This window comes from Oncorhynchus mykiss, unplaced genomic scaffold (assembly GCF_013265735.2).
Source record: "Oncorhynchus mykiss isolate Arlee unplaced genomic scaffold, USDA_OmykA_1.1 un_scaffold_401, whole genome shotgun sequence".
Classification (NCBI taxonomy): Eukaryota; Metazoa; Chordata; class Actinopteri; order Salmoniformes; family Salmonidae; genus Oncorhynchus; species Oncorhynchus mykiss.
Window position 1 is genome coordinate 18,373 of NW_023493848.1, and position 27,244 is coordinate 45,616.

At 42.9% G+C, this 27,244-nt stretch overlaps 32 non-coding genes across 32 annotated transcripts; all 32 read left to right on the forward strand.

Moving 5' to 3' along the window:
- Positions 1-345: 345 nt before the first annotated feature.
- On the forward strand, positions 346-427 carry trnal-uag. Its single transcript has one exon. It is a non-coding gene; the product is annotated as a tRNA-Leu (tRNA).
- A 737-nt stretch (positions 428-1,164) lies between these two features.
- Positions 1,165-1,247, forward strand: trnal-aag. Its single transcript has one exon. It is a non-coding gene; the product is annotated as a tRNA-Leu (tRNA).
- A 654-nt stretch (positions 1,248-1,901) lies between these two features.
- trnal-aag lies at positions 1,902-1,983 on the forward strand. Its single transcript has one exon. It is a non-coding gene; the product is annotated as a tRNA-Leu (tRNA).
- Positions 1,984-2,637: 654 nt separating this feature from the next.
- Positions 2,638-2,719, forward strand: trnal-aag. Its single transcript has one exon. It is a non-coding gene; the product is annotated as a tRNA-Leu (tRNA).
- A 736-nt stretch (positions 2,720-3,455) lies between these two features.
- On the forward strand, positions 3,456-3,537 carry trnal-aag. The gene has a single exon. It is a non-coding gene; the product is annotated as a tRNA-Leu (tRNA).
- A 737-nt stretch (positions 3,538-4,274) lies between these two features.
- trnal-aag lies at positions 4,275-4,356 on the forward strand. The gene has a single exon. It is a non-coding gene; the product is annotated as a tRNA-Leu (tRNA).
- Positions 4,357-5,010: 654 nt separating this feature from the next.
- trnal-aag lies at positions 5,011-5,092 on the forward strand. Its single transcript has one exon. It is a non-coding gene; the product is annotated as a tRNA-Leu (tRNA).
- A 736-nt stretch (positions 5,093-5,828) lies between these two features.
- trnal-aag lies at positions 5,829-5,910 on the forward strand. The gene has a single exon. It is a non-coding gene; the product is annotated as a tRNA-Leu (tRNA).
- Positions 5,911-6,645: 735 nt separating this feature from the next.
- Positions 6,646-6,727, forward strand: trnal-aag. Its single transcript has one exon. It is a non-coding gene; the product is annotated as a tRNA-Leu (tRNA).
- Positions 6,728-7,463: 736 nt separating this feature from the next.
- Positions 7,464-7,545, forward strand: trnal-uag. The gene has a single exon. It is a non-coding gene; the product is annotated as a tRNA-Leu (tRNA).
- A 737-nt stretch (positions 7,546-8,282) lies between these two features.
- Positions 8,283-8,364, forward strand: trnal-aag. The gene has a single exon. It is a non-coding gene; the product is annotated as a tRNA-Leu (tRNA).
- Positions 8,365-9,100: 736 nt separating this feature from the next.
- trnal-uag lies at positions 9,101-9,182 on the forward strand. The gene has a single exon. It is a non-coding gene; the product is annotated as a tRNA-Leu (tRNA).
- A 736-nt stretch (positions 9,183-9,918) lies between these two features.
- Positions 9,919-10,000, forward strand: trnal-aag. The gene has a single exon. It is a non-coding gene; the product is annotated as a tRNA-Leu (tRNA).
- Positions 10,001-10,736: 736 nt separating this feature from the next.
- trnal-uag lies at positions 10,737-10,818 on the forward strand. The gene has a single exon. It is a non-coding gene; the product is annotated as a tRNA-Leu (tRNA).
- A 736-nt stretch (positions 10,819-11,554) lies between these two features.
- trnal-uag lies at positions 11,555-11,636 on the forward strand. Its single transcript has one exon. It is a non-coding gene; the product is annotated as a tRNA-Leu (tRNA).
- A 1,371-nt stretch (positions 11,637-13,007) lies between these two features.
- Positions 13,008-13,089, forward strand: trnal-uag. Its single transcript has one exon. It is a non-coding gene; the product is annotated as a tRNA-Leu (tRNA).
- A 737-nt stretch (positions 13,090-13,826) lies between these two features.
- On the forward strand, positions 13,827-13,908 carry trnal-aag. The gene has a single exon. It is a non-coding gene; the product is annotated as a tRNA-Leu (tRNA).
- Positions 13,909-14,645: 737 nt separating this feature from the next.
- Positions 14,646-14,727, forward strand: trnal-uag. Its single transcript has one exon. It is a non-coding gene; the product is annotated as a tRNA-Leu (tRNA).
- A 463-nt stretch (positions 14,728-15,190) lies between these two features.
- Positions 15,191-15,273, forward strand: trnal-uag. Its single transcript has one exon. It is a non-coding gene; the product is annotated as a tRNA-Leu (tRNA).
- A 730-nt stretch (positions 15,274-16,003) lies between these two features.
- Positions 16,004-16,085, forward strand: trnal-uag. Its single transcript has one exon. It is a non-coding gene; the product is annotated as a tRNA-Leu (tRNA).
- Positions 16,086-16,820: 735 nt separating this feature from the next.
- trnal-uag lies at positions 16,821-16,905 on the forward strand. The gene has a single exon. It is a non-coding gene; the product is annotated as a tRNA-Leu (tRNA).
- Positions 16,906-17,637: 732 nt separating this feature from the next.
- On the forward strand, positions 17,638-17,719 carry trnal-uag. The gene has a single exon. It is a non-coding gene; the product is annotated as a tRNA-Leu (tRNA).
- A 737-nt stretch (positions 17,720-18,456) lies between these two features.
- On the forward strand, positions 18,457-18,538 carry trnal-aag. The gene has a single exon. It is a non-coding gene; the product is annotated as a tRNA-Leu (tRNA).
- A 735-nt stretch (positions 18,539-19,273) lies between these two features.
- Positions 19,274-19,355, forward strand: trnal-uag. Its single transcript has one exon. It is a non-coding gene; the product is annotated as a tRNA-Leu (tRNA).
- A 735-nt stretch (positions 19,356-20,090) lies between these two features.
- trnal-uag lies at positions 20,091-20,175 on the forward strand. Its single transcript has one exon. It is a non-coding gene; the product is annotated as a tRNA-Leu (tRNA).
- Positions 20,176-20,907: 732 nt separating this feature from the next.
- On the forward strand, positions 20,908-20,989 carry trnal-uag. Its single transcript has one exon. It is a non-coding gene; the product is annotated as a tRNA-Leu (tRNA).
- A 737-nt stretch (positions 20,990-21,726) lies between these two features.
- trnal-aag lies at positions 21,727-21,808 on the forward strand. The gene has a single exon. It is a non-coding gene; the product is annotated as a tRNA-Leu (tRNA).
- A 736-nt stretch (positions 21,809-22,544) lies between these two features.
- trnal-uag lies at positions 22,545-22,626 on the forward strand. The gene has a single exon. It is a non-coding gene; the product is annotated as a tRNA-Leu (tRNA).
- Positions 22,627-23,352: 726 nt separating this feature from the next.
- On the forward strand, positions 23,353-23,434 carry trnal-uag. The gene has a single exon. It is a non-coding gene; the product is annotated as a tRNA-Leu (tRNA).
- A 1,469-nt stretch (positions 23,435-24,903) lies between these two features.
- Positions 24,904-24,985, forward strand: trnal-aag. The gene has a single exon. It is a non-coding gene; the product is annotated as a tRNA-Leu (tRNA).
- A 1,347-nt stretch (positions 24,986-26,332) lies between these two features.
- Positions 26,333-26,414, forward strand: trnal-aag. Its single transcript has one exon. It is a non-coding gene; the product is annotated as a tRNA-Leu (tRNA).
- A 734-nt stretch (positions 26,415-27,148) lies between these two features.
- On the forward strand, positions 27,149-27,230 carry trnal-aag. Its single transcript has one exon. It is a non-coding gene; the product is annotated as a tRNA-Leu (tRNA).
- Positions 27,231-27,244: the final 14 nt, after the last annotated feature.

Sequence of the window (27,244 nt, forward strand, 5' to 3'; positions counted from 1 at the left end):
ATGTAATTTCAAACAAGGCCACCAAGGACACCGGACAAATAAAGGGAATCCAGCCTTTACCCTAATTCCCACGTCTGTTATTGCAATTATCTGCCATGTTTTTCTAATTCAATCTGCTTCAGACATAAAAGCCGAAACGAATTCTAAGTTTATACGATGAAAGAAAGAGCAACATCAGATAAATTAAGATTTTTAGAAAGAGAATCAAAAAAAGATGAAGGACGCAAGAGCAACATGAGATACATAAAGATTTTAAAGAAGAAAATGAAAAAGAAGACTAAAATACAAGGGAGTGCAGATGCTCTAGGTAACTGACGAGAAAGTGTGGCAATCTTGCCAGAGCTGGGTAGTGTGGCCGAGCGGTCTAAGGCGCTGGATTTAGGCTCCAGTCTCTAAGGAGGCGTGGGTTCAAATCCCACCGCTGCCATCTTTATTGAGTTTGTTTGTGCAAGCTATTACATGTTCTGCTTTATTTCAGCGTTTTTACTTTCATGCAGGGCCATGCAAGGGAGAAAAGAAGCAATGTTGTGTGTCACGGATGGGGTTCCAACTCAATAGTGTAGTCCATCGCCTTAACCAACCAGCCACCAAGTCCTGTGCTCCCGCGGTGGCAGTTGCACCTCCTACTGGTGGTTGTTCATGTCAAATCCTTGATTGGAAAAAAGTAAAGTTGTGATGGTCTGTGCGATGACCAAGCAGTCTATTTTAACAGTGGGAACTGTGGCCGAGCTGGGCAGAGAACTGGATTGAAAGGACCCAGTCTTTCGGAGGTGTGGGTTCAAAGTCCACCACTGCAACTTTTTCTCAACAGAAAACTGTAATGTAATTTCAAACAAGGCCACCAAGGACACCGGACAAATAAAGGGAATCCAGCCTTTACCCTAATTCCCACGTCTGTTATTGCAATTATCTGCCGTGTTTTTCTAATTCAATCTGCTTCAGACATAAAAGCAGAAACTAATTCTAAGTTTATACGATGGAAGAAAGAGCAACATCAGATAAATTAAGATTTTTAAAAAGAGAATCAAAAAAAGATGAAGGACGCAAGAGCAACATGAGATACATAAAGATTTTAAAGAAGAAAATGAAAAAGAAGACTAAAATACAAGGAAGTGCAGACGCTCTAGGTAACTGAAGAGAAAGTGTGAAAGTTTTTCCAGAGCTGGATAGTGTGGCCGAGCGGTCTAAGGCGCAGGATTAAGGCTCCAGTCTCTAAGGAGGCGTGGGTTCAAATCCCACCACTGCCATCTTCATTGAGTTTGTTAGTTTGTCACGGATGGGGTTCCAACTCAATAGTGTAGTCCATCGCCTTAACCAACCAGCCACCAAGTCCTGTGCCCCCACGGTGGCAGTTGCACCTCCTACCGGTGGTTGTTCACGTCAAATCCTTGATTGGAAAAAAGTAAAGTTGTGATGGTCTGTGCGACGATCAAGCAGTCCATTTTAACAGTGGGAACTGTGGCCGAGCTGTCCAGAGAACTGGATTTAAGGACCCAGTCTTTCGGAGGTGTCGGTTCAAAGTCCACCACTGCAACTTTTTCTCAACAGAAAACTGTAATGTCATTTCAAACTAGGCCACCAAGGAAACCGGAAAATAAAGGGAATCCAGCCTTTACCCTCATTCCCACGTCTGTTATTGCAATTATCTGCAGTGTTTTTCTAATTAAATCTGCTTCAGACATAAAAGCAGAAACTAATTCTAAGTTTATACGATGGAAGAAAGAGCAACATCAGATAAATTAAGATTTTTAAAAAGAGAATCAAAAAAAGATGAAGGACGCAAGAACAACATGAGATACATAAAGATTTTAAAGAAGAAAATGAAAAAGAAGACTAAAATACAAGGAAGTGCAGACGCTCTAGGTAACTGAAGAGAAAGTGTGAGTATTTTGCCAGAGCTGGGTAGTGTGGCCGAGCGGTCTAAGGCGCTGGATTAAGGCTCCAGTCTCTAAGGAGGCGTGGGTTCAAATCCCACCACTGCCATCTTTATTGAGTTTGTTTGTTTGTCACGGATGGGGTTCCAACTCAATAGTGTAGTCCATCGCCTTAACCAACCAGCCACCAAGTCCTGTGCCCCCACGGTGGCAGTTGTACCTCCTACCGGTGGTTGTTCACGTCAAATCCTTGATTGGAAAAAAGGAAAGTTGTGATGGTCTGTGCGACGATCAAGCAGTCCATTTTAACAGTGGGAACTGTGGCCGAGCTGTCCAGAGAACTGGATTTAAGGACCCAGTCTTTCGGAGGTGTCGGTTCAAAGTCCACCACTGCAACTTTTTCTCAACAGAAAACTGTAATGTAATTTCAAACTAGGCCACCAAGGACACCGGAAAATAAAGGGAATCCAGCCTTTACCCTAATTCCCACGTCTGTTATTGCAATTATCTGCCGTGTTTTTCTAATTCAATCTGCTTCAGACATAAAAGCAGAAACTAATTCTAAGTTTATACGATGGAAGAAAGAGCAACATCAGATAAATTAAGATTTTTAAAAAGAGAATCAAAAAAAGATGAAGGACGCAAGAACAACATGAGATACATAAAGATTTTAAAGAAGAAAATGAAAAAGAAGACTAAAATACAAGGAAGTGCAGACGCTCTAGGTAACTGAAGAGAAAGTGTGAGTATTTTGCCAGAGCTGGGTAGTGTGGCCGAGCGGTCTAAGGCGCTGGATTAAGGCTCCAGTCTCTAAGGAGGCATGGGTTCAAATCCCACCACTGCCATCTTTATTGAGTTTGTTTGCGCAAGCTATCACATGTTCTGCTTTATTTCAGCGTTTTTACTTTCATGCAGGGCCATGCAAGGGAGAAAAGAAGCAATGTTGTGTGTCACGGATGGGGTTCCAACTCAATAGTGTAGTCCATCACCTTAACCAACCAGCCACCAAGTCCTGTGCCCCCACGGTGGCAGTTGCACCTCCTTCGGTAGTTGTTCACGTCAAATCCTTGATTGGAAAAAAGTAAAGTTGTGATGGTCTGTGCGATGACCAAGCAGTCTATTTTAACAGTGGGAACTGTGGCCAAGCTGTCCAGAGAACTGGATTTAAGGACCCAGTCTTTCGGAGGTGTCGGTTCAAAGTCCACCGCTGCAAGTTTTTCTCAACAGAAAACTGTAATGTAATTTCAAACAAGGCCACCAAGGACACCGGACAAATAAAGGGAATCCAGCCTTTACCCCAATTCCCACGTCTGTTATTGCAATTATCTGCCGTGTTTTTCTAATTCAATCTGCTTCAGACATGAAAGCAGAAACTAATTCTAAGTTTATACGATGGAAGAAAGAGCAACATCAGATAAATTAAGATTTTTACAAAGACAATCAAAAAAAGATGAAGGACGCAAGAGCAACATGAGATACATAAAGATTTTAAAGAAGAAAATGAAAAAGAAGACTAAAATACAAGGAAGTGCAGACGCTCTAGGTAACTGAAGAGAAAGTGTGAATGTTTTTCCGGAGCTGGGTAGTGTGGCCGAGCGGTCTAAGGCGCTGGATTAAGGCTCCAGTCTCTAAGGAGGCGTGGGTTCAAATCCCACCACTGCCATCTTTATTGAGTTTGTTTGCGCAAGCTATCACATGTTCTGCTTTATTTCAGCGTTTTTACTTTCATGCAGGGTCATGCAAGGGAGAAAAGAAGCAATGTTGTGTGTCACGGATGGGGTTCCAACTCAATAGTGTAGTCCATCGCCTTAACCAACCAGCCACCAAGTCCTGTGCTCCCGCGGTGGCAGTTGCACCTCCTACTGGTGGTTGTTCATGTCAAATCCTTGATTGGAAAAAAGTAAAGTTGTGATGGTCTGTGCGATGACCAAGCAGTCTATTTTAACAGTGGGAACTGTGGCCGAGCTGGGCAGAGAACTGGATTGAAAGGACCCAGTCTTTCGGAGGTGTGGGTTCAAAGTCCACCACTGCAACTTTTTCTCAACAGAAAACTGTAATGTAATTTCAAACTAGGCCACCAAGGAAACCGGAAAATAAAGGGAATCCAGCCTTTACCCTCATTCCCACGTCTGTTATTGCAATTATCTGCAGTGTTTTTCTAATTAAATCTGCTTCAGACATAAAAGCAGAAACTAATTCTAAGTTTATACGATGGAAGAAAGAGCAACATCAGATAAATTAAGATTTTTAAAAAGAGAATCAAAAAAAGATGAAGGACGCAAGAACAACATGAGATACATAAAGATTTTAAAGAAGAAAATGAAAAAGAAGACTAAAATACAAGGAAGTGCAGACGCTCTAGGTAACTGAAGAGAAAGTGTGAGTATTTTGCCAGAGCTGGGTAGTGTGGCCGAGCGGTCTAAGGCGCTGGATTAAGGCTCCAGTCTCTAAGGAGGCGTGGGTTCAAATCCCACCACTGCCATCTTTATTGAGTTTGTTTGTTTGTCACGGATGGGGTTCCAACTCAATAGTGTAGTCCATCGCCTTAACCAACCAGCCACCAAGTCCTGTGCCCCCACGGTGGCAGTTGTACCTCCTACCGGTGGTTGTTCACGTCAAATCCTTGATTGGAAAAAAGGAAAGTTGTGATGGTCTGTGCGACGATCAAGCAGTCCATTTTAACAGTGGGAACTGTGGCCGAGCTGTCCAGAGAACTGGATTTAAGGACCCAGTCTTTCGGAGGTGTCGGTTCAAAGTCCACCACTGCAACTTTTTCTCAACAGAAAACTGTAATGTAATTTCAAACTAGGCCACCAAGGACACCGGAAAATAAAGGGAATCCAGCCTTTACCCTAATTCCCACGTCTGTTATTGCAATTATCTGCCGTGTTTTTCTAATTCAATCTGCTTCAGACATAAAAGCAGAAACTAATTCTAAGTTTATACGATGGAAGAAAGAGCAACATCAGATAAATTAAGATTTTTAAAAAGAGAATCAAAAAAAGATGAAGGACGCAAGAACAACATGAGATACATAAAGATTTTAAAGAAGAAAATGAAAAAGAAGACTAAAATACAAGGAAGTGCAGACGCTCTAGGTAACTGAAGAGAAAGTGTGAGTATTTTGCCAGAGCTGGGTAGTGTGGCCGAGCGGTCTAAGGCGCTGGATTAAGGCTCCAGTCTCTAAGGAGGCATGGGTTCAAATCCCACCACTGCCATCTTTATTGAGTTTGTTTGCGCAAGCTATCACATGTTCTGCTTTATTTCAGCGTTTTTACTTTCATGCAGGGCCATGCAAGGGAGAAAAGAAGCAATGTTGTGTGTCACGGATGGGGTTCCAACTCAATAGTGTAGTCCATCACCTTAACCAACCAGCCACCAAGTCCTGTGCCCCCACGGTGGCAGTTGCACCTCCTTCGGTAGTTGTTCACGTCAAATCCTTGATTGGAAAAAAGTAAAGTTGTGATGGTCTGTGCGATGACCAAGCAGTCTATTTTAACAGTGGGAACTGTGGCCAAGCTGTCCAGAGAACTGGATTTAAGGACCCAGTCTTTCGGAGGTGTCGGTTCAAAGTCCACCGCTGCAAGTTTTTCTCAACAGAAAACTGTAATGTAATTTCAAACAAGGCCACCAAGGACACCGGACAAATAAAGGGAATCCAGCCTTTACCCCAATTCCCACGTCTGTTATTGCAATTATCTGCCGTGTTTTTCTAATTCAATCTGCTTCAGACATGAAAGCAGAAACTAATTCTAAGTTTATACGATGGAAGAAAGAGCAACATCAGATAAATTAAGATTTTTACAAAGACAATCAAAAAAAGATGAAGGACGCAAGAGCAACATGAGATACATAAAGATTTTAAAGAAGAAAATGAAAAAGAAGACTAAAATACAAGGAAGTGCAGACGCTCTAGGTAACTGAAGAGAAAGTGTGAATGTTTTTCCGGAGCTGGGTAGTGTGGCCGAGCGGTCTAAGGCGCTGGATTAAGGCTCCAGTCTCTAAGGAGGCGTGGGTTCAAATCCCACCACTGCCATCTTTATTGAGTTTGTTTGCGCAAGCTATCACATGTTCTGCTTTATTTCAGCGTTTTTACTTTCATGCAGGGTCATGCAAGGGAGAAAAGAAGCAATGTTGTGTGTCACGGATGGGGTTCCAACTCAATAGTGTAGTCCATCGCCTTAACCAACCAGCCACCAAGTCCTGTGCCCCCACGGTGGCAGTTGCACCTCCTTCGGTAGTTGTTCACGTCAAATCCTTGATTGGAAAAAAGTAAAGTTGTGATGGTCTGTGCGATGACCAAGCAGTCTATTTTAACAGTGGGAACTGTGGCCAAGCTGTCCAGAGAACTGGATTTAAGGACCCAGTCTTTCGGAGGTGTCGGTTCAAAGTCCACCGCTGCAACTTTTTCTCAACAGAAAACTGTAATGTAATTTCAAACAAGGCCACCAAGGACACCGGAAAATAAAGGGAATCCAGCCTTTACCCTAATTCCCACGTCTGTTATTGCAATTATCTGCCGTGTTTTTCTAATTCAATCTGCTTCAGACATAAAAGCAGAAACTAATTCTCAGTTTATACGATGAAAGAAAGAGCAACATCAGATAAATTAAGATTTTTAAAAAGAGAATCAAAAAAAGATGAAGGACGCAAGAGCAACATGAGATACATAAAGATTTTAAAGAAGAAAATGAAAAAGAAGACTAAAATACAAGGAAGTGCAGACACTCTAGGTAACTGACGAGAAAGTGTGAATGTTTTGCCAGAGCTGGGTAGTGTGGCCGAGCGGTCTAAGGCGCTGGATTAAGGCTCCAGTCTCTAAGGAGGCGTGGGTTCAAATCCCACCACTGCCATCTTTATTGAGTTTGTTTGCGCAAGCTATCACATGTTCTGCTTTATTTCGGTGTTTTTACTTTCATGTAGGGCCATGCAAGGGAGAAAATAAGCAATGTTGTGTGTCACGGATGGGGTTCCAACTCAATAGTGTAGTCCATCGCCTTAACCAACCAGCCACCAAGTCCTGTGCTCTCACGGTGGCAGTTGCACCTCCTACCAGTGGTTGTTCATGTCAAATCCTTGATTGGAATTAAGGAAAGTTGTGATGGTCTGTGGGACGACCCAGCAGTCCATTTTAACAGTTGGTACTGTGGCCAAGCTGTCCAGAGAACTGGATTTAAGGACCCAGTCTTTCGGAGGTGTCGGTTCAAAGTCCACCGCTGTAACTTTTTCTCAACAGAAAACTGTAATGTAATTTCAAACAAGGCCACCAAGGACACCAGAAAATAAAGGGAATCCAGCCTTTACCCTAATTCCCACGTCTGTTATTGCGATTATCTGCCGTGTTTTTCTAATTCAATCTGCTTCAGACATAAAACCAGAAACTAATTCTAAGTTTATACGATGGAAGAAAGAGCAACATCAGATAAATTAAGATTTTTAAAAAGAGAATCAAAAAAAGATGAAGGACGCAAGAGCAACATGAGATACATAAAGATTTTAAAGAAGAAAATGAAAAAGAAGACTAAAATACAAGGAAGTGCAGACACTCTAGGTAACTGACGAGAAAGTGTGAATGTTTTGCCGGAGTTGGGTAGTGTCGCCGAGCGGTCTAAGGCGCTAGATTTAGGCTCCAGTCTCTAAGGAGGCGTGGGTTCAAATCCCACCACTGCCATCTTTATTGAGTTTGTTTGCGCAAGCTATCACATGTTCTGCTTTATTTCACCGTTTTTACTTTCATGCAGGGCCATGCAAGGGAGAAAAGAAGCAATGGTGTGTGTCACGGATGGGCTTCCAACTCAATAGTGTAGTCCATCGCCTTAAACAACCAGCCACCAAGTCCTGTGCCCCCGCTGTGGCAATTGCACCTCCTACTGGTGGTTGTTCATGTCAATTCCTTGATTGGAAAAAAGGAAAGTTGTGATGGTCTGTGCGACGACCAAGCATTCCATTTTAACAGTGGGAACTGTGGCCGAGCTGTCCAGAGAACTGGATTTAAGGACCCAGTCTTTCGGAGGTGTCGGTTCAAAGTCCACCGCTACAACTTTTTCTCAACAGAAAACTGTAATGTATTTTCAAACAAGGCCACCAAGGACACCGGACAAATAAAGGGAATCCAGCCTTTACCCTAATTCCCATGTCTGTTATTTCAATTATCTGCCGTGATTTTCTAATTCAATCTGCTTCAGACATAAAAGCAGAAACTAATTCTAAGTTTATACGATGGAAGAAAGAGCAACATCAGATAAATTAAGATTTTTAAAAAGAGAATCAAAAAAAGATGAAGGACGCAAGAGCAACATGAGATACATAAAGATTTTAAAGAAGAAAATGAAAAAGAAGACTAAAATACAAGGAAGTGCAGACGCTCTAGGTAACTGAAGAGAAAGTGTGAATGTTTTTCCGGAGCTGGGTAGTGTGGCCGAGCGGTCTAAGGCGCTGGATTAAGGCTCCAGTCTCTAAGGAGGCGTGGGTTGAAATCCCACCACTGCCATCTTTATTGAGTTTGTTTGCGCAAGCTATCACATGTTCTGCTTTATTTCAGCGTTTTTACTTTCATGCAGGGTCATGCAAGGGAGAAAAGAAGCAATGTTGTGTGTCACGGATGGGGTTCCAACTCAATAGTGTAGTCCATCGCCTTAACCAACCAGCCACCAAGTCCTGTGCCCCCACGGTGGCAGTTGCACCTCCTTCGGTAGTTGTTCACGTCAAATCCTTGATTGGAAAAAAGTAAAGTTGTGATGGTCTGTGCGATGACCAAGCAGTCTATTTTAACAGTGGGAACTGTGGCCAAGCTGTCCAGAGAACTGGATTTAAGGACCCAGTCTTTCGGAGGTGTCGGTTCAAAGTCCACCGCTGCAACTTTTTCTCAACAGAAAACTGTAATGTAATTTCAAACAAGGCCACCAAGGACACCGGACAAATAAAGGGAATCCAGCCTTTACCCTAATTCCCACGTCTGTTATTGCAATTATCTGCCGTGTTTTTCTAATTCAATCTGCTTCAGACATGAAAGCAGAAACAAATTCTAAGTTTATACGATGAAAGAAAGAGCAACATCAGATAAATTAACATTTTTAGAAAGAGAATCAAAAAAAGATGAAGGACGCAAGAGCAACATGAGATACGTAAAGATTTTAAAGAAGAAAATGAAAAAGAAGACTAAAATTCAAGGAAGTGCAGACGCTCTAGGTAACTGACGAGAAAGTGTGAATATTTTGCCAGAGCTGGGTAGTGTGGCCGAGCGGTCTAAGGCGCTGGATTTAGGCTCCAGTCTCTAAGGAGGCGTGGGTTCAAATCCCACCACTGCCATCTTTATTGAGTTTGTTTGCGCAAGCTATCACATGTTCTGCTTTATTTCAGCGTTCTTACTTTCATGCAGGGCCATGCAAGGGAAAAAAGAAGCAATGTTGTGTGTCACGGATGGGGTTCCAACTCAATAGTGTAGTCCATCGCCTTAACCAACCAGCCACCAAGTCCTGTGCCCCCACGGTGGCAGTTGCACCTCCTTCGGTAGTTGTTCACGTCAAATCCTTGATTGGAAAAAAGTAAAGTTGTGATGGTCTGTGCGATGACCCAGCAGTCCATTTTAACAGTGGGAACTGTGGCCAAGCTGTCCAGAGAACTGGATTTAAGGACCCAGTCTTTCGGAGGTGTCGGTTCAAAGTCCACCGCTGCAACTTTTTCTCAACAGAAAACTGTAATGTAATTTCAAACAAGGCCACCAAGGACACCGGACAAATAAAGGGAATCCAGCCTTTACCCTAATTCCCACGTCTGTTATTGCAATTATCTGCCGTGATTTTCTAATTCAATCTGCTTCAGACATAAAAGCAGAAACTAATTCTAAGTTTATACGATGGAAGAAAGAGCAACATCAGATAAATTAAGATTTTTAAAAAGAGAATCAAAAAAAGATGAAGGACGCAAGAGCAACATGAGATACATAAAGATTTTAAAGAAGAAAATGAAAAAGAAGACTAAAATACAAGGAAGTGCAGACGCTCTAGGTAACTGAAGAGAAAGTGTGAATGTTTTTCCGGAGCTGGGTAGTGTGGCCGAGCGGTCTAAGGCGCTGGATTAAGGCTCCAGTCTCTAAGGAGGCGTGGGTTGAAATCCCACCACTGCCATCTTTATTGAGTTTGTTTGCGCAAGCTATCACATGTTCTGCTTTATTTCAGCGTTTTTACTTTCATGCAGGGTCATGCAAGGGAGAAAAGAAGCAATGTTGTGTGTCACGGATGGGGTTCCAACTCAATAGTGTAGTCCATCGCCTTAACCAACCAGCCACCAAGTCCTGTGCCCCCACGGTGGCAGTTGCACCTCCTTCGGTAGTTGTTCACGTCAAATCCTTGATTGGAAAAAAGTAAAGTTGTGATGGTCTGTGCGATGACCAAGCAGTCTATTTTAACAGTGGGAACTGTGGCCAAGCTGTCCAGAGAACTGGATTTAAGGACCCAGTCTTTCGGAGGTGTCGGTTCAAAGTCCACCGCTGCAACTTTTTCTCAACAGAAAACTGTAATGTAATTTCAAACAAGGCCACCAAGGACACCGGACAAATAAAGGGAATCCAGCCTTTACCCTAATTCCCACGTCTGTTATTGCAATTATCTGCCGTGTTTTTCTAATTCAATCTGCTTCAGACATGAAAGCAGAAACAAATTCTAAGTTTATACGATGAAAGAAAGAGCAACATCAGATAAATTAACATTTTTAGAAAGAGAATCAAAAAAAGATGAAGGACGCAAGAGCAACATGAGATACGTAAAGATTTTAAAGAAGAAAATGAAAAAGAAGACTAAAATTCAAGGAAGTGCAGACGCTCTAGGTAACTGACGAGAAAGTGTGAATATTTTGCCAGAGCTGGGTAGTGTGGCCGAGCGGTCTAAGGCGCTGGATTTAGGCTCCAGTCTCTAAGGAGGCGTGGGTTCAAATACCACCACTGCCATCTTTATTGAGTTTGTTTGCGCAAGCTATCACATGTTCTGCTTTATTTCAGCGTTCTTACTTTCATGCAGGGCCATGCAAGGGAAAAAAGAAGCAATGTTGTGTGTCACGGATGGGGTTCCAACTCAATAGTGTAGTCCATCGCCTTAACCAACCAGCCACCAAGTCCTGTGCCCCCACGGTGGCAGTTGCACCTCCTTCGGTAGTTGTTCACGTCAAATCCTTGATTGGAAAAAAGTAAAGTTGTGATGGTCTGTGCGATGACCCAGCAGTCCATTTTAACAGTGGGAACTGTGGCCAAGCTGTCCAGAGAACTGGATTTAAGGACCCAGTCTTTCGGAGGTGTCGGTTCAAAGTCCACCGCTGCAACTTTTTCTCAACAGAAAACTGTAATGTAATTTCAAACAAGGCCACCAAGGACACCGGACAAATAAAGGGAATCCAGCCTTTACCCTAATTCCCACGTCTGTTATTGCAATTATCTGCCGTGTTTTTCTAATTCAATCTGCTTCAGACATAAAAGCAGAAACTAATTCTAAGTTTATACGATGGAAGAAAGAGCAACATCAGATAAATTAAGATTTTTAAAAAGAGAATGAAAAAAAGATGAAGGACGCAAGAGCAACATGAGATACATAAAGATTTTAAAGAAGAAAATGAAAAAGAAGACTAAAATACAAGGAAGTGCAGACACTCTAGGTAACTGACGAGAAAGTGTGAATGTTTTGCCGGAGTTGGGTAGTGTCGCCGAGCGGTCTAAGGCGCTGGATTTAGGCTCCAGTCTCTAAGGAGGCGTGGGTTCAAATCCCACCACTGCCATCTTTATTGAGTTTGTTTGCGCAAGCTATCACATGTTCTGCTTTATTTCACCGTTTTTACTTCATGCAGGGCCATGCAAGGGAGAAAAGAAGCAATGTTGTGTGTCACGGATGGGGTTCCAACTCAATAGTGTAGTCCGTCGCCTTAACCAACCAGCCACCAAGTCCTGTGCTCTCACGGTGGCAGTTGCACCTCTTACTGGTGGTTGTTCATGTCAATTCCTTGATTGGAAAAAAGGAAAGTTGTGATGGTCTGTGCGACGACCAAGCAGTCCATTTTAACAGTGGGTACTGTGGCCGAGCTGTCCAGAGAACTGGATTTAAGGACCCAGTCTTTCGGAGGTGTGGGTTCAAAGTCCACCACTGCAACTTTTTCTCAACAGAAAACTGTAATGTAATTTCAAACAAGGCCACCAAGGACACCGGACAAATAAAGGGAATCCAGCATTTACCCTAATTCCCACGTCTGTTATTGCAATTATCTGCCGTGTTTTTCTAATTCAATCTGCTTCAGACATAAAAACAGAAACCAATTCTAAGTGTATACGATGGAAGAAAGAGCAACATCAGATAAATTAAGATTTTTAAAAAGAGAATCAAAAAAAGATGAAGGACGCAAGAGCAACATGAGATACATAAAGATTTTAAAGAAGAAAATGAAAAAGAAGACTAAAATACAAGGGAGTGTTTTTTTACTTTCATGCAGGGCCATGCAAGGGAGAAAAGAAGCAATGTTGTGTGTCACGGATGGGGTTCCAACTCAATAGTGTAGTCCATCGCCTTAACCAACCAGCCACCAAGTCCTGTGCCCCCGCGGTGGCAGTTGCACCTCCTACCGGTGGTTCTTCACGTCAAATCCTTGATTGGAAAAAAGGAAAGTTGTGATGGTCTGTGCAACGACCCAGCAGTCCATTTTAACAGTTGGTACTGTGACGAGCTGTCCAGAGAACTGGATTTAAGGACCCAGTCTTTCGGAGGTGTAGGTTCAAAGTCCACCTCTGCAACTTTTTCTCAACAGAAAACTTTAATGTAATTTCAAACAAGGCCACCAAGGACACCGGACAAATAAAGGGAATCCAGCCTTTACCCTAATTCCCACGTCTGTTATTGCAATTATCTGCCGTGTTTTTCTAATTCAATCTGCTTCAGACATAAAAGCAGAAACTAATTCTAAGTTTATACGATGGAAGAAAGAGCAACATCAGATAAATTAATATTTTTAAAAAGAGAATAAAAAAAAGATGAAGGACGCAAGAGCAACATGAGATACATAAAGATTTTAAAGAAGAAAATGAAAAAGAAGACTAAAATACAAGGGAGTGCAGACGCTCTAGGTAACTGACAAGAAAGTGTGGAAATCTTACCAGAGCTGGGTAGTGTGGCCGAGTGGTCTAAGGCGCTGGATTTAGGCTCCAGTCTATAAGGAGGCGTGGGTTCAAATCCCACCACTGCCATCTTTATTGAGTTTGTTTGCGCAAGCTATCACATGTTCTGCTTTATTTCAGCGTTTTTACTTTCATGCAGGGCCATGCAAGGGAGAAAAGAAGCAATGTTGTGTGTCACGGATGGGGTTCCAACTCAATAGTGTAGTCCATCGCCTTAACCAACCAGCCACCAAGTCCTGTGCTCTCACGGTGGAAGTTGCACCTTCTACCAGTGGTTGTTCATGTCAAATCCTTTATTGGAAAAAAGGGAAGTTGTGATGGTCTGTGCGACGACCAAGCAGTCCATTTTAACAGTGGGAACTGTGGCCGAGCTGTCCAGAGAACTGGATTTAAGGACACAGTCTTTCGGAGGTGTCCGTTCAAAGTCCACCGCTGCAAGTTTTTCTCAACAGAAAACTGTAATGTAATTTCAAACAAGGCCACCAAGGACACCGGACAAATAAAGGGAATCCAGCCTTTACCCTAATTCCCACGTCTGTTATTGCAATTATCTGCTGTGTTTTTCTAATTCAGTCTACTTCAGACATAAAAGCAGAAACTAATTCTAAGTTTATAAGATGGAAGAAAGAGCAACATCAGATAAATTAAGATTTTTAAAAAGAGAATCAAAAAAAGATGAAGGACGCAAGAGCAACATGAGATACATAAAGATTTTAAACAAGAAAATGAAAAAGAAGACTAAAATACAAGGGAGTGCAGACGCTCTAGGTAACTGACGAGAAAGTGTGGAGATCTTGCCTGAGCTGGGTAGTGTGGCCGAGCGGTCTAAGGCGCTGGATTAAGGCTCCAGTCTTTAAGGAGGCGTGGGTTCAAATCCCTCCACTGCCATCTTTATTGAGTTTGTTTGCCCAAGCTATCACATGTTCTGCTTTATTTCAGCCTTTTTACTTTCATGCAGGGCCATGCAAGGGAGAAAAGAAACAATGTTGTGTGTCACGGATGGGGTTCCATCTCAATAGTGTAGTCCATCGCCTTAACCAACCAGCCACCAAGTCCTGTGCCCCCGCGATGGCAGTTGCACCTCCTACCGGTGGTTGTTCACGTCAAATCCTTTATTGGAAAAAAGGGAAGTTGTGATGGTCTGTGCGACGACCAAGCAGTCCATTTTAAGATTGGGTACTATGGCCGAGCTGTCCAGATAACTGGATTTAAGGACCCAGTCTTTCGGAGGTGTGGGTTCAAAGTCCACCACTGCAACTTTTTCTCAACAGAAAACTGTAATGTAATTTCAAACAAGGCCACCAAGGACACCGGACAAATAAAGGGAATCCAGCCTTTACCCTAATTCCCACATCTGTTATTGCAATTATCTGCCGTGTTTTTCTAATTCAGTCTGCTTCAGACATAAAAGCAGAAACGAATTCTAAGTTTATACGATGGAAGAAAGTGCAACATCAGATAAATTAAGATTTTTAAAAAGAGAATCAAAAAAAGATGAAGGACGCAAGAGCAACATGAGATACATAAAGATTTTAAAGAAGAAAATGAAAAAGAAGACTAAAATACAAGGGAGTGCAGACGCTCTAGGTAACTGACGAGAAAGTGTGGAAATCTTGCCAGAGCTGGGTAGTGTGGCCGAGCGGTCTAAGGCGCTGGATTTAGGCTCAAGTCTCTAAGGAGGCGTGGGTTCAAATCCCACCACTGCCATCTTTATTGAGTTTGTTTGCGCAAGCTATCACATGTTCTGCTCTATTTCAGCGTTTTTACTTTCATGCAGGGCCATGCAAGGGAGAAAAGAGGCAATGTTGTGTTTCACGGATAGGGTTCCAACTCAATAGTGTAGTCCATCGCCTTAACCAACCAGCCACCAAGTCCTGTGCCCCCGCGGTGGCAGTTGCACCTCCTACCGGTGGTTTATCACGTCAAATCCTTGATTGGAAACAAGGAAACTTGGGCTGGGCTGTGCGAATTCTAAGTTTATACGATGAAAGAAAGAGCAACATCAGATAAATTAACATTTTTAGAAAGAGAATCAAAAAAGAGATGAAGGACGCAAAAGCAACATGAGATACATAAAGATTTTAAAGAAGAAAATGAAAAAGACTAAAATACAAGGGACTGCAGACGCTCTAGGTAACTGACGAGAAAGTCTGGCAATCTTGCAAAAGCTGGATAGTGTGGCCGAGCGGTCTAAGGCGCTGGATTTAGGCTCCAGTCTCTAAGGAGGCGTGGGTTCAAATCCCACCACTGCCATCTTTATTGAGTTTGTTTGCGGAAGCTATCACATGTTCTGCTTAATTTCAGCGTTTTTACTTTCATGCAGGGCCATGCAAGGGAGAAAAGAAGCAATGTTGTGTGTCACGGATGGGGTTCCAACTCAATAGTCCATCGCCTTAACCAACCAGCCACCAAGTCCTGTGCCCCCGCGGTGGCAGTTGCACCTCCTACCGGTGGTTGTTCACAACAAATCCTTGATTGGAAAAAAGGAAAGTTGTGATGGTCTGTGCAACGACCAAGCAGTCCATTTTAACAGTGGGTACTGTGGCCAAGCTGTCCAGAGAACTGTATTTAAGGATCCAGTCTTTCAGAGGTGTGGGTTCAAAGTCCACCGCTTTAACTTTTTCTCAACAGAAAACTGTAATGTAATTTCAAGCAAGGCCACCAAGGACACCGGACAAATAAATGGAATCCAGCCTTTACCCTAATTCCCACCTCTGTTTTTGAAATTATCTGCTGTGTTTTTCAGATTCAATCTGCTTCAGACAAAAGCAGAAACTAATTTTCAGTGTACACAATAGAAGAAAGAGCAACATGAGATAAATCAAGATTTTTAAAAAGAGAATAAAAAAAAGATGAAGGACGCAAGAGCAACATGAGATACATAAAGATTTTAAAGAAGAAAATGAAAAAGAAGACTAAAATACAAGGGAGTGCAGACGCTCTAGGTAACTGACGAGAAAGTGTGAATAGTTCCCCAGAGCTGGGTAGTGTGGCCGAGCGGTCTAAGGCGCTGGATTTAGGCTCCAGTCTCTAAGGAGGCGTGGGTTCAAATCCCGCCACTGCTATCTTTATTGAGTTTGTTTGCGCAAGCTATCACATTTTCTGCTTTATTTCAGCGTTTTTACTTTCATGCAGGGCCATGCAAGGGAGAAAAGAAGCAATGTTGTGTGTCACGGATGGGGATCCGACTCAATAGTGTAGTCCATCGCCTTAACCAACCAGCCACCAAATCCTGTGCCCCCGCAGTGGCAGTTGCACCTCCTACCGGTGGTTGTTCACGTCAAATCCTTGATTGGAAAAAAGGAAAGTTGTGATGGTCTGTGCGACGACCAAGCAGTCCATTTTAACTGTGGGAACTGTGGCCGAGCTGTCCAGAGAACTGGATTTAAGGACCCAGTCTTTCGGAGGTGTCGGTTCAAAGTCCACCGCTGCAACTTTTTCTCAACAGAAAACTGTAATGTAATTTCAAACAAGGCCACCAAGGACACCGGACAAATAAAGGGAATCCAGCCTTTACCCTAATTCCCATGTCTGTTATTGCAATTATCTGCCATGTTTTTCTAATTCAATCTGCTTCAGACATGAAAGCAGAAACTAATTCTAAGTTGATACGATGAAAGAAAGAGCAACATCAGATAAATTAACATTTTTAGAAAGAGAATCAAAAAAGAGATGAAGGACGCAAGAGCAACATGAGATACATAAAGATTTTAAAGAAGAAAATGAAAAAGACTAAAATACAAGGGACTGCAGACACTCTAGGTAACTGACGAGAAAGTCTGGCAATCTTGCAAGAGCTGGGTAGTGTGGCCGAGCGGTCTAAGGCGCTGGATTTAGGCTCCAGTCTCTAAGGAAGCGTGGGTTCAAATCCCACCACTGCGATCTTTATTGAGTTTGTTTGCGCAAGCTATCACATTTTCTGCTTTATTTCAGCGTTTTTACTTTCATGCAGGGCCATGCAAGGGAGAAAAGAAGCAACGTTGTGTGTCACGGATGGTGATCCGACTCAATAGTGTAGTCCATCGCCTTAACCAACCAGCCACCAAGACCTGTGCCCCCGCAGTGGCAGGTGCACCTCCTACCGGTGGTTGTTCACGTCAAATCCTTGATTGGAAAAAAGGAAAGTTGTGATGGTCTGTGCGACGACCAAGCAGTCCATTTTAACAGTGGGAACTGTGGCCGAGCTGTCCAGAGAACTGGATTTAAGGACCCAGTCTTTCGGAGGTGTCGGTTCAAAGTCCACCGCTGCAACTTTTTCTCAACAGAAAACTGTAATGTAATTTCAAACAAGGCCACCAAGGACACCGGACAAATAAAGGGAATCCAGCCTTTACCCTCATTCCCACGTCTGTTATTGCAATTATCTGCCATGTTTTTCTAATTCAATCTGCTTCAGACATAAAAGCAGAAACTAATTCTAAGTTTATACGATGGAAGAAAGAGCAACATCAGATGAATTAACATTTTTAGAAAGAGAATCAAAAAAGAGATGAAGGACGCAAGAGCAACATGAGATACATAAAGATTTTAAAGAAGAAAATGAAAAAGACTAAAATACAAGGGACTGCAGACGCTCTAGGTAACTGACGAGAAAGTCTGGCAATCTTGCAAGAGCTGGGTAGTGTGGCCGAGCGGTCTAAGGCGCTGGATTTAGGCTCCAGTCTCTAAGGAGGCGTGGGTTAAAATCCCACCACTGCCATCTTTATTGAGTTTGTTTGCGGAAGCTATCACATCTTCTGCTTAATTTCAGCGTTTTTACTTTCATGCAGGGCCATGCAAGGGAGAAAAGAAGCAATGTTGTGTGTCACGGATGGGGTTCCAACTCAATAGTGTAGTCCATCGCCTTAACCAACCAGCCACCAAGTCCTGTGCCCCCGCGGTGGCAGTTGCACCTCCTACCGGTGGTTGTTCACGTCAAAGACTTGATTGTAAACAAGGAAAGTTGGCCTGGGCTGTGCGACGACCTAGCAGTCCATTTTAACAATGGGTACTGTGGCCAAGCTGTCCAGAGAACTGTATTTAAGGATCCAGTCTTTCAGAGGTGTGGGTTCAAAGTCCACCGCTTTAACTTTTTCTCAACAGAAAACTGTAATGTAATTTCAAGCAAGGCCACCAAGGACACCGGACAAATAAATGGAATCCAGCCTTTACCCTAATTCCCACGTCTGTTATTGAAATTATCTGCTGTGTTTTTCAGATTCAATCTGCTTCAGACATAAAAGCAGAAACTAATTTTCAGTGTACACAATGGAAGAAGGAGCAACATGAGATAAATCAAGATTTTTAAAAAGAGAATAAAAAAAAGATGAAGGACGCAAGAGCAACATGAGATACATAAAGATTTTAAAGAAGAAAATGAAAAAGAAGACTAAAATACAAGGGAGTGCAGACGCTCTAGGTAACTGACGAGAAATTGTGAATAGTTCCCCAGAGCTGGGTAGTGTGGCCGAGCGGTCTAAGGCGCTGGATTAAGGCTCCAGTCTCTAAGGAGGCGTGGGTTCAAATCCCACCACTGCCATCTTTATTGAGTTTGTTTGCGCAAGCTATCACATGTTCTGCTTTATTTCAGCGTTTTTACTTTCATGCAGGGCCATGCAAGGGAGAAAAGAAGCAATGTTGTTGGTCACGGATGGGGTTCCATCTCAATAGTGTAGTCCATCGCCTTAACCAACCAACCACCAAGTCCTGTGCTCCCGCGGTGGCAGTTGCTCCTCCTGGCGGTGGTTGTTCACGTCAAAGCCTTGATTGTAAACAAGGAAAGTTGGCCTGGGCTATGCGACGACCTAGCAGTCCATTTTAACAGTGGGTACTGTGGCCAAGCTGTCCAGAGAACTGTATTTAAGGATCCAGTCTTTCAGAGGTGTAGGTTCAAAGTCCACCGCTTTAACTTTTTCTCAACAGAAAACTGTAATGTAATTTCAAGCAAGGCCACCAAGGACACCGGACAAATAAAGGGAATCCAGCCTTTACCCTAATTCCCACCTCTGTTTTTGAAATTATCTGCTGTGTTTTTCAGATTCAATCTGCTTCAGACAAAAGCAGAAACTAATTTTCAGTGTACACAATAGAAGAAAGAGCAACATGAGATAAATCAAGATTTTTAAAAAGAGAATAAAAAAAAGATGAAGGACGCAAGAGCAACATGAGATACATAAAGATTTTAAAGAAGAAAATGAAAAAGAAGACTAAAATACAAGGGAGTGCAGACGCTCTAGGTAACTGACGAGAAAGTGTGAATAGTTCCCCAGAGCTGGGTAGTGTGGCCGAGCGGTCTAAGGCGCTGGATTTAGGCTCCAGTCTCTAAGGAGGCGTGGGTTCAAATCCCGCCACTGCTATCTTTATTGAGTTTGTTTGCGCAAGCTATCACATTTTCTGCTTTATTTCAGCGTTTTTACTTTCATGCAGGGCCATGCAAGGGAGAAAAGAAGCAATGTTGTGTGTCACGGATGGGGATCCGACTCAATAGTGTAGTCCATCGCCTTAACCAACCAGCCACCAAATCCTGTGCCCCCGCAGTGGCAGTTGCACCTCCTACCGGTGGTTGTTCACGTCAAATCCTTGATTGGAAAAAAGGAAAGTTGTGATGGTCTGTGCGACGACCAAGCAGTCCATTTTAACTGTGGGAACTGTGGCCGAGCTGTCCAGAGAACTGGATTTAAGGACCCAGTCTTTCGGAGGTGTCGGTTCAAAGTCCACCGCTGCAACTTTTTCTCAACAGAAAACTGTAATGTAATTTCAAACAAGGCCACCAAGGACACCGGACAAATAAAGGGAATCCAGCCTTTACCCTAATTCCCATGTCTGTTATTGCAATTATCTGCCATGTTTTTCTAATTCAATCTGCTTCAGACATGAAAGCAGAAACTAATTCTAAGTTGATACGATGAAAGAAAGAGCAACATCAGATAAATTAACATTTTTAGAAAGAGAATCAAAAAAGAGATGAAGGACGCAAGAGCAACATGAGATACATAAAGATTTTAAAGAAGAAAATGAAAAAGACTAAAATACAAGGGACTGCAGACGCTCTAGGTAACTGACGAGAAAGTCTGGCAATCTTGCAAGAGCTGGGTAGTGTGGCCGAGCGGTCTAAGGCGCTGGATTTAGGCTCCAGTCTCTAAGGAAGCGTGGGTTCAAATCCCACCACTGCGATCTTTATTGAGTTTGTTTGCGCAAGCTATCACATTTTCTGCTTTATTTCAGCGTTTTTACTTTCATGCAGGGCCATGCAAGGGAGAAAAGAAGCAACGTTGTGTGTCACGGATGGTGATCCGACTCAATAGTGTAGTCCATCGCCTTAACCAACCAGCCACCAAGACCTGTGCCCCCGCAGTGGCAGGTGCACCTCCTACCGGTGGTTGTTCACGTCAAATCCTTGATTGGAAAAAAGGAAAGTTGTGATGGTCTGTGCGACGACCAAGCAGTCCATTTTAACAGTGGGAACTGTGGCCGAGCTGTCCAGAGAACTGGATTTAAGGACCCAGTCTTTCGGAGGTGTCGGTTCAAAGTCCACCGCTGCAACTTTTTCTCAACAGAAAACTGTAATGTAATTTCAAACAAGGCCACCAAGGACACCGGACAAATAAAGGGAATCCAGCCTTTACCCTCATTCCCACGTCTGTTATTGCAATTATCTGCCATGTTTTTCTAATTCAATCTGCTTCAGACATAAAAGCAGAAACTAATTCTAAGTTTATACGATGGAAGAAAGAGCAACATCAGATGAATTAACATTTTTAGAAAGAGAATCAAAAAAGAGATGAAGGACGCAAGAGCAACATGAGATACATAAAGATTTTAAAGAAGAAAATGAAAAAGACTAAAATACAAGGGACTGCAGACGCTCTAGGTAACTGACGAGAAAGTCTGGCAATCTTGCAAGAGCTGGGTAGTGTGGCCGAGCGGTCTAAGGCGCTGGATTTAGGCTCCAGTCTCTAAGGAGGCGTGGGTTAAAATCCCACCACTGCCATCTTTATTGAGTTTGTTTGCGGAAGCTATCACATCTTCTGCTTAATTTCAGCGTTTTTACTTTCATGCAGGGCCATGCAAGGGAGAAAAGAAGCAATGTTGTGTGTCACGGATGGGGTTCCAACTCAATAGTGTAGTCCATCGCCTTAACCAACCAGCCACCAAGTCCTGTGCCCCCGCGGTGGCAGTTGCACCTCCTACCGGTGGTTGTTCACGTCAAAGACTTGATTGTAAACAAGGAAAGTTGGCCTGGGCTGTGCGACGACCTAGCAGTCCATTTTAACAATGGGTACTGTGGCCAAGCTGTCCAGAGAACTGTATTTAAGGATCCAGTCTTTCAGAGGTGTGGGTTCAAAGTCCACCGCTTTAACTTTTTCTCAACAGAAAACTGTAATGTAATTTCAAGCAAGGCCACCAAGGACACCGGACAAATAAATGGAATCCAGCCTTTACCCTAATTCCCACGTCTGTTATTGAAATTATCTGCTGTGTTTTTCAGATTCAATCTGCTTCAGACATAAAAGCAGAAACTAATTTTCAGTGTACACAATGGAAGAAGGAGCAACATGAGATAAATCAAGATTTTTAAAAAGAGAATAAAAAAAAGATGAAGGACGCAAGAGCAACATGAGATACATAAAGATTTTAAAGAAGAAAATGAAAAAGAAGACTAAAATACAAGGGAGTGCAGACGCTCTAGGTAACTGACGAGAAATTGTGAATAGTTCCCCAGAGCTGGGTAGTGTGGCCGAGCGGTCTAAGGCGCTGGATTAAGGCTCCAGTCTCTAAGGAGGCGTGGGTTCAAATCCCACCACTGCCATCTTTATTGAGTTTGTTTGCGCAAGCTATCACATGTTCTGCTTTATTTCAGCGTTTTTACTTTCATGCAGGGCCATGCAAGGGAGAAAAGAAGCAATGTTGTTGGTCACGGATGGGGTTCCATCTCAATAGTGTAGTCCATCGCCTTAACCAACCAACCACCAAGTCCTGTGCTCCCGCGGTGGCAGTTGCTCCTCCTGGCGGTGGTTGTTCACGTCAAAGCCTTGATTGTAAACAAGGAAAGTTGGCCTGGGCTATGCGACGACCTAGCAGTCCATTTTAACAGTGGGTACTGTGGCCAAGCTGTCCAGAGAACTGTATTTAAGGATCCAGTCTTTCAGAGGTGTAGGTTCAAAGTCCACCGCTTTAACTTTTTCTCAACAGAAAACTGTAATGTAATTTCAAGCAAGGCCACCAAGGACACCGGACAAATAAAGGGAATCCAGCCTTTACCCTAATTCCCACCTCTGTTTTTGAAATTATCTGCTGTGTTTTTCAGATTCAATCTGCTTCAGACATAAAAGCAGAAACTAATTTTCAGTGTACACAATGGAAGAAAGAGCAACATCAGATAAATTAAGATTTTTAAAAATAGAATAAAAAAAAGATGAAGGACGCAAGAGCAACATGAGATACTAAAGATTTTAAAGAAGAAGATGAAAAAGAAGACTAAAATACAAGGGAGTGCAGACGCTCTAGGTAACTAACGAGAAAGTGTGGAAATCTTGCCAGAGCTGGGTAGTGTGGCCGAGCGGTCTAAGGCGCTGGATTTAGGCTCCAGTCTCTAAGGAGGCGTGGGTTCAAATCCCACCACTGCCATCTTTATTGAGTTTGTTTGCGCAAGCTATCACATGTTCTGCTTTTTTTCAGCATTTTTACTTTCATGTAAGGGAGAAAAAAATCAATGTTGTGTGGCACGGATGGGGTTCCAACTCAATAGTGTAGTCCATCGCCTTAACCAACCAGCCACCAAGTCCTGTGCCCCCGCGGTGGCAGTTGCACCTCCTACCGGTGGTTGTTCACGTCAAAGACTTGATTGTAAACAAGGAAAGTTGGCCTGGGCTGTGCGACGACCTAGCAGTCCATTTTAACAATGGGTACTGTGGCCAAGCTGTCCAGAGAACTGTATTTAAGGATCCAGTCTTTCAGAGGTGTGGGTTCAAAGTCCACCGCTTTAACTTTTTCTCAACAGAAAACTGTAATGTAATTTCAAGCAAGGCCACCAAGGACACCGGACAAATAAAGGGAATCCAGCCTTTACCCTCATTCCCACCTCTGTTTTTGAAATTATCTGCTGTGTTTTTCAGATTCAATCTGCTTCAGACATAAAAGCAGAAACTAATTTTCAGTGTACACAATGGAAGAGAGAGCAACATGAGATAAATCAAGATTTTTAAAAAGAGAATAAAAAAAGATGAAGGACGCAAGAGCAACATGAGATACATAAAGATTTTAAAGAAGAAAATGAAAAAGAAGACTAAAATACAAGGAAGTGCAGACGCTCTAGGTAACTGACGAGAAAGTGTGAATAGTTCCCCAGAGCTGGGTAGTGTGGCCGAGCGGTCTAAGGTGCTGGATTTAGGCTCCAGTCTCTAAGGAGGCGTGGGTTCAAATCCCACCACTGCCATCTTTATTGAGTTTGTTTGCGCAAGCTATCACATTTTCTGCTTTATTTCAGCGTTTTTACTTTCATGCAGGGCCATGCAAGGGAGAAAAGAAGCAACGTTGTGTGTCACGGATGGTGATCCGACTCAATAGTGTAGTCCATCGCCTTAACCAACCAGCCACCAAGACCTGTGCCCCCGCAGTGGCAGGTGCACCTCCTACCGGTGGTTGTTCACGTCAAATCCTTGATTGGAAAAAAGGAAAGTTGTGATGGTCTGTGCGACGACCAAGCAGTCCATTTTAACAATGGGTACTGTGGCCAAGCTGTCCAGACAACTGTATTTAAGGATCCAGTCTTTCAGAGGTGTGGGTTCAAAGTCCACCGCTTTAACTTTTTCTCAACAGAAAACTGTAATGTAATTTCAAGCAAGGCCACCAAGGACACCGGACAAATAAATGGAATCCAGCCTTTACCCTAATTCCCACCTCTGTTTTTGAAATTATCTGCTGTGTTTTTCAGATTCAATCTGCTTCAGACATAAAAGCAGAAACTAATTCTAAGTTTATACGATGGAAGAAAGAGCAACATCAGATAAATTAAGATTTTTAAAAAGAGAATCAAAAAAAGATGAAGGACGCAAGAGCAACATGAGATACATAAAGATTTTTAAGAAGAAAATGAAAAAGAAGACTAAAATACAAGGAAGTGCAGACGCTCTAGGTAACTGAAGAGAAAGTGTGAATGTTTTCCAGAGCTGGGTAGTGTGGCCGAGCGGTCTAAGGCGCTGGATTAATCACATGTTCTGCTTTATTTCAGCGTTTTTACTTTCATGCAGGGCCATGCAAGGGAGAAAAGAAGCAATGTTGTGTGTCACGGATGGGGTTCCAACTCAATAGTGTAGTCCGTCGCCTTAACCAACCAGCCACCAAGTCCTGTGCCCCCGCGCTGGCAATTGCACCTCCTACTGGTGGTTGTTCATGTCAATTCCTTGATTGGAAAAAAGGAAAGTTGTGATGGTCTGTGCGACGACCAAGCAGTCCATTTTAACAATGGGAACTGTGGTCGAGCTGTCCAGAGAACTGGATTTAAGGACCCAGTCTTTCGGAGGTGTCGGTTCAAAGTCCACCGCTGAAACTTTTTCTCAACAGAAAACTGTAATGTAATTTCAAACAAGGCCACCAAGGACACCGGACAAATAAAGGGAATCCAGCCTTTACCCTAATTCCCACGTCTGTTATTGCAATTATCTGCCGTGTTTTTCTAATTCAATCTGCTTCAGACATAAAAGCAGAAACTAATTCTAAGTTTATACGATGAAAGAAAGAGCAACATCAGATAAATTAAGATTTTTAGAAAGAGAATCAAAAAAAGATGAAGGACGCAAGAGATACATAAAGATTTTAAAGAAGAAAATGAAAAAGACTAAAATACAAGGGACTGCAGACGCTCTAGGTAACTGACGAGAAAGTCTGGCAATTTTGAAAGAGCTGGGTAGTGTGGCCTAGCGGTATAAGGCGCTGGATTAAGGCTCCAGTCTCTAAGGAGGCGTGGGTTGAAATCCCACCACTGCCATCTTTATTGAGTTTGTTTGCGCAAGCTATCACATGTTCTGCTTTATTTCAGCGTTTTTACTTTCATGCAGGGCCATGCAAGAGAGAAAAGAAGCGATCTTGTGTGTCACGGATGGGGATCCGACTCAATAGTGTAGTCCATCGCCTTAACCAACCAGCCACCAAGTCCTGTGCCCCCGCGGTGGCAGTTGCACCTCCTACCGGTGGTTGTTCACGTCAAATCCTTGATTGGAAAAAAGGAAAGTTGTGATGGTCTGTGCGACGACCAAGCAGTCCATTTTGACAGTGGGAACTGTGGCCGAGCTGTCCAGAGAACTGGATTTAAGGACCCAGTCTTTCGGCGGTGTCGGTTCAAAGTCCACCGCTGCAACTTTTTCTCAACAGAAAACTGTAATGTAATTTCAAACAAGGCCACCAAGGACACCGGACAAATAAAGGGAATCCAGCCTTTACCCTAATTCCCACGTCTGTTATTGCAATTATCTGCCGTGTTTTTCTAATTCAATCTGCTTCAGACATAGAAGCAGAAACTAATTCTAAGTTTATACGATGGAAGAAAGAGCAACATCAGATAAATTAAGATTTTTAAAAAGAGAATCAAAAAAAGATGAAGGACGCAAGAGCAACATGAGATACATAAAGATTTTAAAGAAGAAAATGAAAAAGAAGACTAAAATACAAGGAAGTGCAGACGCTCTAGGTAACTGACGAGAAAGTTTGGAAATCTTGCCAGAGCTGGGTAGTGTTGTCCGTCGCCTTAACCAACCAGCCACCAAGTCCTGTGCTCTCACGGTGGCAGTTGCACCTCCTACCGGTGGTTGTTCACGTCAAATCCTTGATTGGAAAAAAGGAAAGTTGTGATGGTCTGTGGGACGACCCAGCAGTCCATTTTAACAGTTGGTACTGTGGGCGAGCTGTCCAGAGAACTGGATTTAAGGACCCAGTCTTTCAGAGGTGTCGGTTCAAAGTCCACCACTGCAACTTTTTCTCAACAGAAAACTGTAATGTAATTTCAAACAAGGCCACCAAGGACACCGGAAAATAAAGGGAATCCAGCCTTTACCCTCATTCCCACGTCTATTATTGCTATTATCTGCCGTGTTTTTCTAATTCAATCTGCTTCAGACATAAAAGCAGAAACTAATTCTAAGTTTATACGATGAAAGAAAGAGCAACATCAGATAAATTAAGATTTTTAGAAAGAGAATCAAAAAAAGATGAAGGACGCAAGAGCAACATGAGATACATAAAGATTTTAAAGAAGAAAATGAAAAAGAAGACTAAAATACAAGGAAGTGCAGACGCTCTAGGTAATTGACGAGAAAGTTTGGAAACCTTGCCAGAGCTGGGTAGTGTGGCCGAGCGGTCTAAGGCGCTGGATTAAGGCTCCAGTCTCTAAGGAGGCGTGGGTTCAAATCCCACCACTGCCATCTTTATTGAGTTTGTTTGCGCAAGCTATCACATGTTCTGCTTTATTTCAGTGTTTTTACTTTCATGCAGGGCCATGCAAGGGAGAAAAGAAGCAATGTTGTGTGTCACGGATGGGGTTCCAACTCAATAGTGTAGTCCATCGCCTTAACCAACCAGCCACCAAGTCCTGTGCCCCCACGGTGGCAGTTGCACCTCCTACCGGTAGTTGTTCACGTCAAATCCTTGATTGGAAAAAAGGAAAGTTGTGATGGTCTGTGCGATGACCAAGCAGTCTATTTTAACAGTGGGTACTGTCGGCGAGCTGTCCAGAGAACTGGATTTAAGGACCCAGTCTTTCAGAGGTGTCGGTTCAAAGTCCACCACTGCAACTTTTTCTCAACAGAAAACTGTAATGTAATTTCAAACAAGGCGACCAAGGACACCGGAAAATAAAGGGAATCCAGCCTTTACCCTCATTCCCACGTCTGTTATTGCAATTATCTGCCGTGTTTTTCTAATTCAATCTGCTTCAGACATAAAAGCAGAAACTAATTCTAAGTTTATACGATGAAAGAAAGAGCAACATCAGAGAAATTAACATTTTTAGAAAGAGAATCAAAAAAGATGAAGGACGCAAGAGCAACATGAGATACATAAAGATTTTAAAAAAGAAAATGAAAAAGAAGACTAAAATACAAGGGAGTGCAGACGCTCTAGGTAACTGACGATAAAGTGTGGAAGCTTGCCAGAGCTGGGTAGTGTGGCAGAGTGGTCTAAGGCGCTGGATTAAGGCTCCAGTCTCTAAGGGGGCGTGGGTTCAAATCCCACCACTGCCATCTCTTTTGAGTTT